Here is an 11,356-nt window from a genome sequence, read left to right as displayed (position 1 = left end):
GTTCTTTAGGATATGTATAGCTTTTTTTTTTTTTGGATGAGATAGGAGGGACAAACCCCAAAAAGAAACAACAACTAACTAGAACATATCAAGCGAGGCCTAACAACTTCTAAAAAATCATCCTTCAAAAAAGAGCTAACCCAAGACGGGGCCTCATCCAAATAGCTAACCCCCAAATCGAAACTAAAGCTCCAGTTAGCCATACGATCAGCTACAACATTCATTTCTCTATAAACATTACATGAGCAAGGTGATGCCCAAAACCATTCATACGAAAAATATAAATACATTTATGTTTTGTTTTATTATAAAACCTGTTTGAATTACAAATGTGCCCCTAAAATTCAAAAAGGGTTTTAGCCAACGTCGTCGTCCACTTGATATGTTAAAAAGATGATTAAATTTGTCTTACCCTCTTCAAATTCAATTTACCTTACCTACAACCCTTCACCTTTTCTTCCTATAAATAATACCTAATTTTTATCAACCAAAACCCATGACTAGGATCCAACTCATACTTTATTAAGCTCAATATCTAATTTATTATAATTTTTAGGTTCCCCAGATACCATTTACAATTCAACAAATGGGGTAGTGATTTTTGGTTCCCCAATTTATTGTAGTGGTTCTGTAATAACCCAAAACAAAAATCCTCATTTAATTATTAATTTATTTCAAAGAAAGACAATTTTGCCCTCACCATATTTAATTGAGAAAAAAGTTGACTTTTTGACCGAGAAGGAATTTGACAATTTCACTTACACCGTTGCGTAGAGCACGACGAAACGAGTTCGTAGACACGGAGTGTACTCGAATCGGAGTTGTAACGAAGAAAATACGGTCAAAATACCGTGAAGGGCAAAACGGTAATTTGGACAATAATCAGATTTTTATCTCTTCTCTCTCTCTCTTCCCCCTCAGTTTCTCTCTCTCTCTCTCTCTCTCTCTCTCTCTCTTTCTCCCGCGCGCCAGCCGCCCCCCTTCCGATTGCTCCAGCCGCCGCCACCAGCCACCCCAAGCCACGGCGCCGGTACCGACGGGACCGCCTCAACCTCGCCGTCATATCCTGACCGGTCTCAGCCCACTAGCCGTCATAAACTTCCAGCGTCTTGTTCTCCTTCAATTCTCATCCAATTTTGTCGAGTAAGGCACCCGGGACCAGGCAGACCCGCAGGAGAGGCCTTCAGGAGGTCTAGCTAGCTCGGACCAGGAGTGAGTGGACTTTTCTTTTATAAATGATTTTATATAAATGACTTTCATTATTTGATCTTGAATAAGTTTTATTGAATGTGTTTTTCCTAGTATGCTTTGTGAAGTTAAATATCTTTATTTTTATGCTGCTCAGTTGAATATGCTAAAGAGTTATACAAAGCAGAGTTTGAGAATTTTATCAGATAAAATAGCAGCATAGTTTCAGATTTAACAAAATCCAGTTATTTATCAGACTTTTCGAAAATATTTTATTTTAAACCACCGTGAGTACCCAGCTATGGTTATTACCCTCAGTTATGCCGATGTCTACAGACATCCAGTTTACCCTCAGTTTTGTCAGTTCACTTGACCTTTGCCTCACAAGTTTCGGGGACGCCCGGACCGTGAGTGCCAGGATTTGCGGCTCGGATTGACTGGGTGTCACCGAGACCTGCCAGGATTTGCGGCTCAGATTGACTTGGTGTCCCAAGACCTGCAAGAATTTACGGCTCGGATTGACTTCGTGTCACCGAGACCTGCCAGGATTGCTTATCAGGCTGACTACGGTCCCCTGAATCTTGCCAGTTTGCGGCTCGGGTTGACTTTGTGTCACCGAGACCTGCCAGCAGATCAGGCTGACTATGGTCCCCTGAATCCTGCCAGTTTGCGGCTCGGATAGACTTTGTGTCGCCGAGACCTGCCAAGGGAATTGAAGGAATTACAGGGGTACATCCGAGTGGTAGTTTTAATTGATTGCAGTGCTTTTATGCAAGGTTTGAGTACATTGCTTTTATGCAAGTTAGATTACCGTGTTTTTATACAAGTTTTGATTTCAATGCTTCCATGCAAAGTTTTATTGATCTTGAATACGATCGCATATATTTATATAAATATGTAAATGCGTTGATTTCAATATGCTCCAGAGGTAGTTTAGATATTCAGTTTTACTCAACTATATTTTTATAATGGGGGTTAGTATACTCTTAGGATATTTTATGAACCTTTATTTTTGTCCACTCACATTTTTTTTTCAAATGTTTTGCGCCCCCAGGATATAGCGTGCACAGAAAATCCACCACCGGACCATCTTAACTTCCGCGCCTTCTTGTTACAAAAATGTTGGTTTGTAAAAAGATGAACCTATCTGGTTGCTATTAAAACTGCTCTGATATATTGCCCTAGAGTGAAAATGGAACTATTGGCTTGTATATTGAAGTGCTGGCAGTTGGTTGTGTGGATATTTTGCTCGTTTTGACATGTGTTAATTTTGGGATTGAGCAAATTACAGGGGAGACTCTGCCGAATTTTCGGTAAGAGTCAAGGTTGAAATTACAATTAGAATGGCAAATAGGTCAATTGTGCCGACATTCGCCAAATGTCGGACACGCACAGGGTCCGACTCGAATTCCAAAGATGAATTTGGTTCGGGTCCTGTGAGGTTCCTTCTAGAATTTTTGTCTGCAATTAATTATCCCTTTTGATTTTGGTTTTAGCTTGGAGATTGGTGTTTTGATCATATTCAAATTTTTGGAAAAGGCCCAATTCTTCCATAAATGTGGGGGGTTTTTTTTTTTTTTTTTTTTTTTTTTTTTCTACTGTTCAAGAAATTTTAGGTATGCTTTTCTGTTTTTGAATTTTTTTTAATGAATCTGTATCTACTGTTGCCTTGTTTGATAGTGTACATGTTTTGATCACATATCAACTATGTGTGTGTATCATTTGTGCACACTACATCTTCGATGAAATTCCCAAGTGGTTTTATTTGTGTATCATTTACAGTGTGTTTGGCAGAGAAAATTTAAAAGTACAAAGGATTTCATAAATGACGGAAATTAATGTTCTAGAATTTGTAAAGTTTCTTGTTTGGGTGACGAATTTAAAACACGGAATTTAACCTTTATTTGTAAAGTTATCTTTTTTTAAAACTCAATCTCTCTTAGGATTTTACAAATGACGACTTTTAGATAAAATTTAAAGTTGAGATTTATGATCTCCAAATTCTGTGTTTTTTTCCACACGGAATTTCTAAATTTCTATGTTTCTTTTTTATCCAAACACGGGAATTAGTTCACGTCAATTTAGAAATTCTGAATTTTGTCAAAATTTCAAGTTTATTTCCCTCATCCAAACACACCGTTAGATACATTAATTTACTCCTTTTTATTTATTTATTTTCATTTTTGGCATTCAGTCATCATTTTGTCCTTTTTTCGCACGTCAAAGTGGGTATATGCTTATGCAGAGTAGTAAATAAATATATTCTTGCGAAAATTCTGTGGTGCCTTGGCTGTATCTGTACAGCCACTAATCCAAGGGTTGAGTTTGCATTTCAAAAATGGATGGTTGAGATTGAATGACTGGATAACCTATTCAGGCCTTTGGTATTGAGCACCTGAGTCACATGTGACTCTTATAAGGGATAACAGAACCAGACGCATGCTGTGGAGGTGGAAGACGACGCTCGCTCCAAGTTTTCTCTCTAAATCGAATCGTAAGAGCCTCCAGCTCTTTTCTCTGCTTGCCTAAATCCAATCATAAGCGCCCCCAAATCCTCTCTCTGCTTGCCCATCAAATGCTCTCCCTGCTTGCCCACCAAATCCTCTCCCTACTTCCCATGAGCGTGAAGAAAGAGAGAGAGACGACGAGGCATGAAGAAAAGCTCCTCCAATGCGATTCTTGTTTTGCGAGGTTTAACGCCTCGATGACCGCCATTGATCCACGATCGGATCCGTTCAAGAGCTCACCGTTGAAATTGCGTAGTAATTAACACCAAGACCAGAGATCTGATGGGGCTAGGTACGGGATTTCCAGGACCCATCAAAGTTGATTTTGAAATTTAGGGTTTACTGAGATCATTGTTTTTTATTTGATAGAGCGACATGCCTGAGGAATTAATTAGTAGGTCGGTCTTTGATTCAATGCATTAATGCGTTCGCTGTTTGTTTCCATTCCAGGTACTCCCTGTCTACTTGCTTTCAATGCATTAATGCGTTCGCTGTTTGTTTCCATTCCAGGTACTCCCTGTCTGCTTGCTCAAGATGCGATAGGGTGCGATGTGGACTGATAGAGGCACTGGCAGCGGGCCTTCCATATCTTTAAGGTTTTACTCCTTACTCATTCAAGCATGTGGATGTATGTTTTTCTTTTGTAAAATTTCATTTTTTGTTTTTAAATGGAAACAAAATGAACAAAAATAAGTTTCCAAAGGCAAATAGCATAGCATGCTCACCGAATCGAGGTCGTCACGAGAAAACTGAAGACAAAGCTGGCGACTCTGCCTAAGCGAGGTCCTCAACTCTTCTCTCTGCTTGCCCAAAACTGATATGCAGAGAGGTAATCGTTGCGAAATTGATGATGGGTCCAGCCTCCATGATGTAGTGGTCACCAAATTGAGTGGAATTTAGTTTGATTTGTTGGAATTGTGTGAACGACGACATTTGAGTTGGTGGAGAAAGGAAGTGTAAAGAGGATGCGTTGAAAATTTGGAAACATCAAGTAAGAGTTCAAACAACCCTCTTTTTCTGGTTTATGAGTTGAATGTATTTTGGGTAATGAGTTCATGCAGTTTAGGAGTTCAATATATTTTGAGTAATGAGTTTATGCAATTGTATGTTTTTAGCTTCGTGTTTAGCTCTGAAGAGTTTGCCGACAGTCGGGCAACATTTGCATTGCAAGCATGCAATTGCATGTTGGTGATGCAATGCAAGAGTGATTGTGCACAAACGAAAATAAGAAAAATGGATCATATTTTACTGTACTTGCATAATTAGAAATATTTTTTACTATAAATCGAAGGGCTCAATTATTTGAAATACAGAGCATGACAAACGGTAAGGGGCAATAATCCGAACATATTATACTACAAAAGGACCAATTATTCGAAAATATTTAGTAATAGAAATTGTCATGTAGTACAAATCATATTCAAAAATATCCCCAATTTCGTAAACCATAATGTGGTTAACCCTAATATGTATTAATAGCCATAAGGTCATAATGAAGTAGTTAGTTACTTTTCTTTGTCTTCGCACCATACATTCATTAACTTTGCGTTTTTAAGCTATGTGGAGTTTGCTCACAGGCGGGTAGCGTTTGCATAACACACATGCAATTGCACTACGGCGATGCAATGTATGAGTGACTGTGTGCAAACCGAAATAAGAATAATGGATCATATTTTATTGTACTAGCATAAGTAGATATATTTTGTACTTTCAATCACCGGGCACAATTATCCGAAATACATAGCATCACAAACGAGAAGGGGCAATTTATTCTGAACGGACGATTTTACCCCTACATGTTTATATAAAACAACCCATCATGTCCACAAAAATTTAGATCATTACTCGGTTTTTGTCTTTGAAGAATCTTGATCAATAAGCTTGAAAGCAATTGGGTTTTGGGGTTGATACATCTGGCATATCACCACATGCTCTCCATTTGTTTGCTGAAATGTCACACTCATGTTGGGTATGCAATGGTGGCACTGCACTTCTTGATTTTGATCTTGGCTACCATATGGGCATTCAAGACAATGGTGGTGGTGAGTTTCTTACGAGTTGCTTCATTGAAGGGTTGATGACAGAGCTTCGCCAGGACTTGTACTTGCTTTATTTTGTCTCTGTTCAAGAAGCCTCTAATGATTGTGCAGCAGAGTTTTGGTCATTTATTTCTTTTTGAATTTGCAATAGTCATGTTAATTGTATCAAGGTTTCTTCTTTCTGTTGTTTATTGTGTGCTATTCATAGTTTTATACCAATTATCGCACATCATTGGTCATGAATCTTTGCAACCTTTGAGTTGGATTTTTCTGATTACATCAAGTGCTTATTCAGAAAATGGCAATTGTCCTTTACACAAAGAGTCCGACTGGAAAGAAGCTGGATATCATGACAGGCCAATCGCATGCTGTGTTACACTCCAAATAACACGGTGCTTCCAGTTTTTGATTGTGTACTGACATTGAGAGGGACAAGTTATGTGCCATTTATAGATGACATTTGGAATGTCGAGTGGTATTTTTGCTTTTCGAGTGTTGTATTAATTTGTTTGAGTTTTAGATAACATGTTATTTGTGTTAGATTTAATGTGTCAATTTCTGTTACAGATTATAAGCTTAGATGGTTCTGCCTTCAAGAATCTTTTTTATATTCATAATCAGCAGTTCATTTTAGTTGCTTGCTGTTTTTTGGTGCTCTCCTCTTCATCTCTGCTTTTCTCATTAATTCATTTATTTAGAGTTGTGTCCAGATTAGGCTTTGATTTTTGTTCTTCTTTTGTTTTCTCAGGGGATTCTTTTGGCAGAGGAGTTGAAGGGTTAGAAGCAGTTAGGTGAAGAAAATGCTTTCTTTCAGTTACTTCTATTTCAACTTTCTGTGAAATTCCTTTTTCTTGTGACTGCAAACGCTCTGACCTTCTAATGCAGATCTTATAAGAAAGAAACAAATTGGATGATATTTAATCCAAGTTATATGATCTTTATATGATGAATAAATTGTTTTAGTATTTGAACCCAAAGATTGAGTCTTTGGGTGACTATGCCTTTGTTTGTGTGTTTAAACTTATTTATCTGTTTTGCATATCAATAGCTTCATTTTGGTTTATTACCAAGCATCCATTTGGTATGTGATTTGGCAATATAATGTAAATTGAGCCACTATTCCTGTTTTCATTAGTTGATATTAGTTTTGTTCTTTAAACTATCTATTCTGTTTTGTTGTGCATAATGGATGAAGTCAAAAAATTTCATATGGGAACAATTAAGAGATAAAGCTGTGAAGCATTTAAGGTATATACATTACTAATATGATTGTCTTTTTAGCGGAGAAATAATTAGTATAGCTCTATTTTTTCTTTGCTTTTCCTTTTTTTGGGTAAAGAGTTAGTTTAAGTACACAATTGCTGTTTGAAATTTGTTAATGTTTTTGTGTGATATCTGTTTTCTCTTTGTATAAAAAGCCTTAAAGGCTAATAATATTTCCATTTTCCCAATTGAACGCCCATATTAGTCCCTTTTCCTATAATAGGAACATTTGGTTGCAATTTTTTTCTTTCCTGTTCTGTATTCAGTTTAAGTTTCATGCTTCGTGATTGTAATTTTTTAATTTTATTTTAAACGAAAAGCTATAATTTTCTTTTTTAGTTGCACTATTATTTACTTCAATTTGGGTAATTGTCATCATAGAATTTGATTGGTTGTATTTTGAGGTTCTTTCATTATTTGGTTGTTCATTCTAATTACTGTTTTTTTCTTTCTTGCTGTTCAAATTTGTAGATTGTGTAATTTTATGATTTCTCTTGCGTCTAATTTTTTCCATTTTTCCTATTGTAGGTGCACAAATGGCAAGGAAGGTGCACATCACCGCATTGGTTACTGAAAAGGAGTATGGATACATGTGAAAAAACAAATAAAGGAAATTTGTACTGGATAATTTGTCTTTGTGCCAAAATCATGAGTTGCTTAGGTGAAATACAAATCTGTTTTTATTATTTGATTGTGTCTTTTGAGGGATGGTGCCAAGTTTTGCGTTATTCTCTGTGAAAGGAAAATCTCTTTGAGAAACCAAAGTAATTTTATATTTATTCTAGAGTGTTGCTAAACGAACCTTAAAATTAACTGAGTACACCTTATGATCTAAGTACACCCTAATATTTTAATTAAAATGTAAAATTAACTAAGTACGCCCTATAAAACTACCAAAAATTCTCTGATACACCCTAATACTTGTAGCATTATTTTATAGTTAATTTTCAGCTTGATTTTTTTAATAGTGTTTATAAATCTTTGACTTTTCATATGGATTTATGCTTCTACTAAAACTGTTGACACTGTTTTTGCAATTCCAAGTTCTTGCAATTACCACATCTTTCCTTAAAAACACAATAGGACAAGCAATCTTTTGATTAGGGTTGAATATAGTTAGTGGGGTGTACTTATTAAAATTATATTTGTTTCACAATTCCATATATCTTTTTTGGTCATTTTATATTAGGATAAATCAGTAATTCAATATATACTTTTATAGTAGGATGTACTAAATTAATTTTAGGGTTCGTTTAGCAGCACTCTTATTCTATTCTTAATAATGGAAGTTTGTTCAAACGAACGTAAGGGTTTGCTTTCGTTTAAAAATACTTGACGTTCCGTCGAAAAAGAAGGCCAACAAAGTTACTTTTTTAAACCAACAAGGTATTTGTTCAAACGAAAGCAATACGTGCGTTCTTGGAGAAAAGTTACCCGTTCGCCGAAAACATGCCCAACCACCTTACTTTTTTAAACAAACGGGATATTTTTTCACACCAACGCAACAGCTGCGTTCGTTAAGGAGAGTTTTCTGTTCGCCGAAAAAATATATCCAACCAACTTACTTTTTCAAACAAACGGGCTATTTGTTCACGTAAACGCAGGGGTTGCGTTCATGGAGTAAAGTTGCTCGTTCTTCTAAAAAATGGGCCAAACTAATTTACTTTTTCAAACAAACGGGCTATTTGTTCACGTCAACGCAGGAGTTGTGTTCGTTGAGTAAAGTTGCATGTCCCCCAAAAAAAAGGGCAAAACTAACTTACTTTTTCAAACAAACTGGCTATTTGTTCATGTCAATGCAGGGGTTGCGTTCGTTGAGTAAAGTTGCTCGTTCCTCGGAAAAATTGGCCCAACTAACTTACTTTTTTCAAACAAACGGGCTATTTGTTCATGCGAACGTAGGGATTGCGTTCGTGGAGTAAATTTGCTCGTTCCCCAGAAAAATGGGCCAAACTAACTTACTTTTTCAAACAAACGGGCTATTTGTTCACGCAAACGCAATGGGTTGCGTTCGTTGAGTAAAGTTGTCCGTTCCCTGGAAAAATGGGCCCAATTAACTTACTTTTTCAAGAAAACAGGCTATTTGCAAGCGAATGCAGGGGTTGCGTTTGTTGAGTAAAGTTCCCCGTTCCCCGAAAAAGTGGCCAAGCTAACTTACTTTTTCAAACAAACGGGCTATTTGTTCATGTAAACGCAGGGGTTGCGTTCGTTGAGTAAAGTTGCTCCTTCTCAGGAAAAATTGGCCCAACTAACTTACTTTTTCAAACAAACTAGCTTTTTGTTCATGCGAACGCAATGGGTTGCGTTCGTTGAGTAAACTTGTCTGTTCCCTGAAAAAATGGGCCCAACTAACTTACTTTTTCAAACAAATGGGCTATTTGTTCACGCGAACGTAGGGGTTGCATTTGTTAAGAAAAGTTGCCCGTTCTCCGAAAAAATGGGCCAAACTAACTTAATTTTTCAAACAAACGGGCTATTTGTTCACGTAAACGTAGAGGTTGCATTTGTTGAGTAAAGTTGCCCATTCCCCTGAAAAATGGGCCAAACTAACTTACTTTTTCAAACAAACGGGTTATTTGTTCACGCGAACGCTGGGGTTGCTTTTGTTGAGTAAAGTTGCCCGTTCTCCGGAAAAATGGGCCAAATGAACTTACTTTTTCAAACAAACGGGATATTTATTCATGCGAACGCAAGGAGTGTGTTCGTAGAGTAAAGTTGTCCGTTGGAAAATGGACCCCACTAACTTTCTTTTTCAAACAAACGCACTATTTTTTCACCCGAACGCAAGGGTTGTGTTCGTTGAGTATGTTGCGTTCATTTGATAAAGTTAAATGTTGGTATGTTCGGTAAGAAAAAATAAGAGTTCATGAGAAAGAAGAAGACATGATTTTTTTATTTTTTATGTTGTTTTGTTTTGTTTTGAGTCGAAGAAATTATTATTATTATTTTTTAAAGAAAAAGCGTATGGGTGTGATATATACTATTGTTAATTTAATTGGATTGTCCCCTTATATTTTTCACGTGCTTCTTTTTTATAACTATTAAAAATTATGTTCTTAAAATTTTTCACGTGAGCCTTGTACCAAGGGATATGCACTAGAAACCAACTCCACTAAATAAATTTTTGTGTCAATTTGTTGCACGTTGGAGTATATATACAGTTGTTATAATATTAATATAAATTATGTAAAATAAAAAAATTTAGGGAGTCCTCAAAAATCAAGGGCCCTGTGCATTGGCGCCACTTGCACTATTTCAGGACCGCCCTTTTCCTACTAGTTGGGTTAATCTTAACTATCTCATATATGGGAAGATAGTAGGGAGCTCAAGAGAGACCTATGTGCACTATGTTCTAACATGGCTTACAAACTGCTTGGGTTACGTGACTTGGTATGACTATTGTATGAATCTAGATGGTTGTTCCTCATTGTTTGAACCTCATTGGAGCTCTTCATTTATGTAGATGGACACTTATCTAAATTGTAATCCAATGTTAAAACAAACTATGGATTTATGCATAGTTTATTCATTCTAATCAACATTTTATTTTCAAACTTTTCATTAACACGCATTACATACCACTTAGATTTCATTGTATGTATATCTTATTATTAGTAACTTTTGAGTTTTATTTGTTCAATACATTCATTGATAATGTACATAACATTTATGAAAGTTTTATACCAAAATTATGTGTTTCAATGCCTATATCTGTCTTCTTCTTTTTTCGATACCTAAGACGATAACAATATATCCCCCAAAATATCCGTAAATTGAAGGCCCAATATTATTTGCATGGCTGATATTTTAATCCTTGGCCTTACCTCTGTGAGGTGAAGAAATTGGATTCAGGTCTCGAGTAAATAGCTTAGATTTACAGTATGGCTCTCAATTGCAATGTTAAACCCTACATTAGTTATATCCATTTTATTTTTTTGGTCTAAATATAATATAGATAGTCTAATTATTCTTTTCTATGGGTATCTATACATTATTGTATAATATTTTAATTTATTTTAGTCAAATATAATATTTTAATGAGTATATAGTATATGTAACAATTAAAAAAGAGAACCAGTTTTTTTTTGCCAAGAAAAATGGAGAACCAATTAATCGGTCACTTATTTTGAGCGATAGGATTATTAGTGATTAATCGGTCACTTCTATAGAAGACGTATCAGGATTGAACTTTTGAATCAAAAAATGGCATAATTGGCGGTGTAAACGAGTGCACGACAAAGATGACACATTACCGAACCCAATAGCCTTAATTGCTAACCGCTTCTCATTTTGACAATTTTTCCACCGTACGATGGAATCGGTCCGGGCTGCATCTAGTTATACAACTCATCTCATTCA

The 11,356-nt window shown here is 36.1% G+C and overlaps 1 long non-coding RNA gene across 2 annotated transcripts; it reads left to right on the top strand.

The window, feature by feature from the left end:
- The first annotated feature begins 3,583 nt into the window (after positions 1–3,583).
- LOC117613664 lies at positions 3,584–7,683 on the top strand. 2 transcript variants are annotated; one of them, XR_004583770.1, is made up of 4 exons: positions 3,584–3,987; positions 4,206–4,686; positions 6,030–6,525; positions 7,526–7,683. It is a non-coding gene; the product is annotated as an uncharacterized LOC117613664 (long non-coding RNA). The 2 variants fall into 2 exon arrangements; XR_004583769.1 differs by lacking the exon at positions 7,526–7,683 and having other exon boundaries at positions 6,030–7,275.
- Positions 7,684–11,356: the final 3,673 nt, after the last annotated feature.

Source organism: Prunus dulcis, unplaced genomic scaffold, assembly GCF_902201215.1.
Source record: "Prunus dulcis unplaced genomic scaffold, ALMONDv2, whole genome shotgun sequence".
In the NCBI taxonomy this organism is placed as follows: Eukaryota; Viridiplantae; Streptophyta; class Magnoliopsida; order Rosales; family Rosaceae; genus Prunus; species Prunus dulcis.
This window is presented reverse-complemented; position numbering and strand designations above follow the sequence as displayed.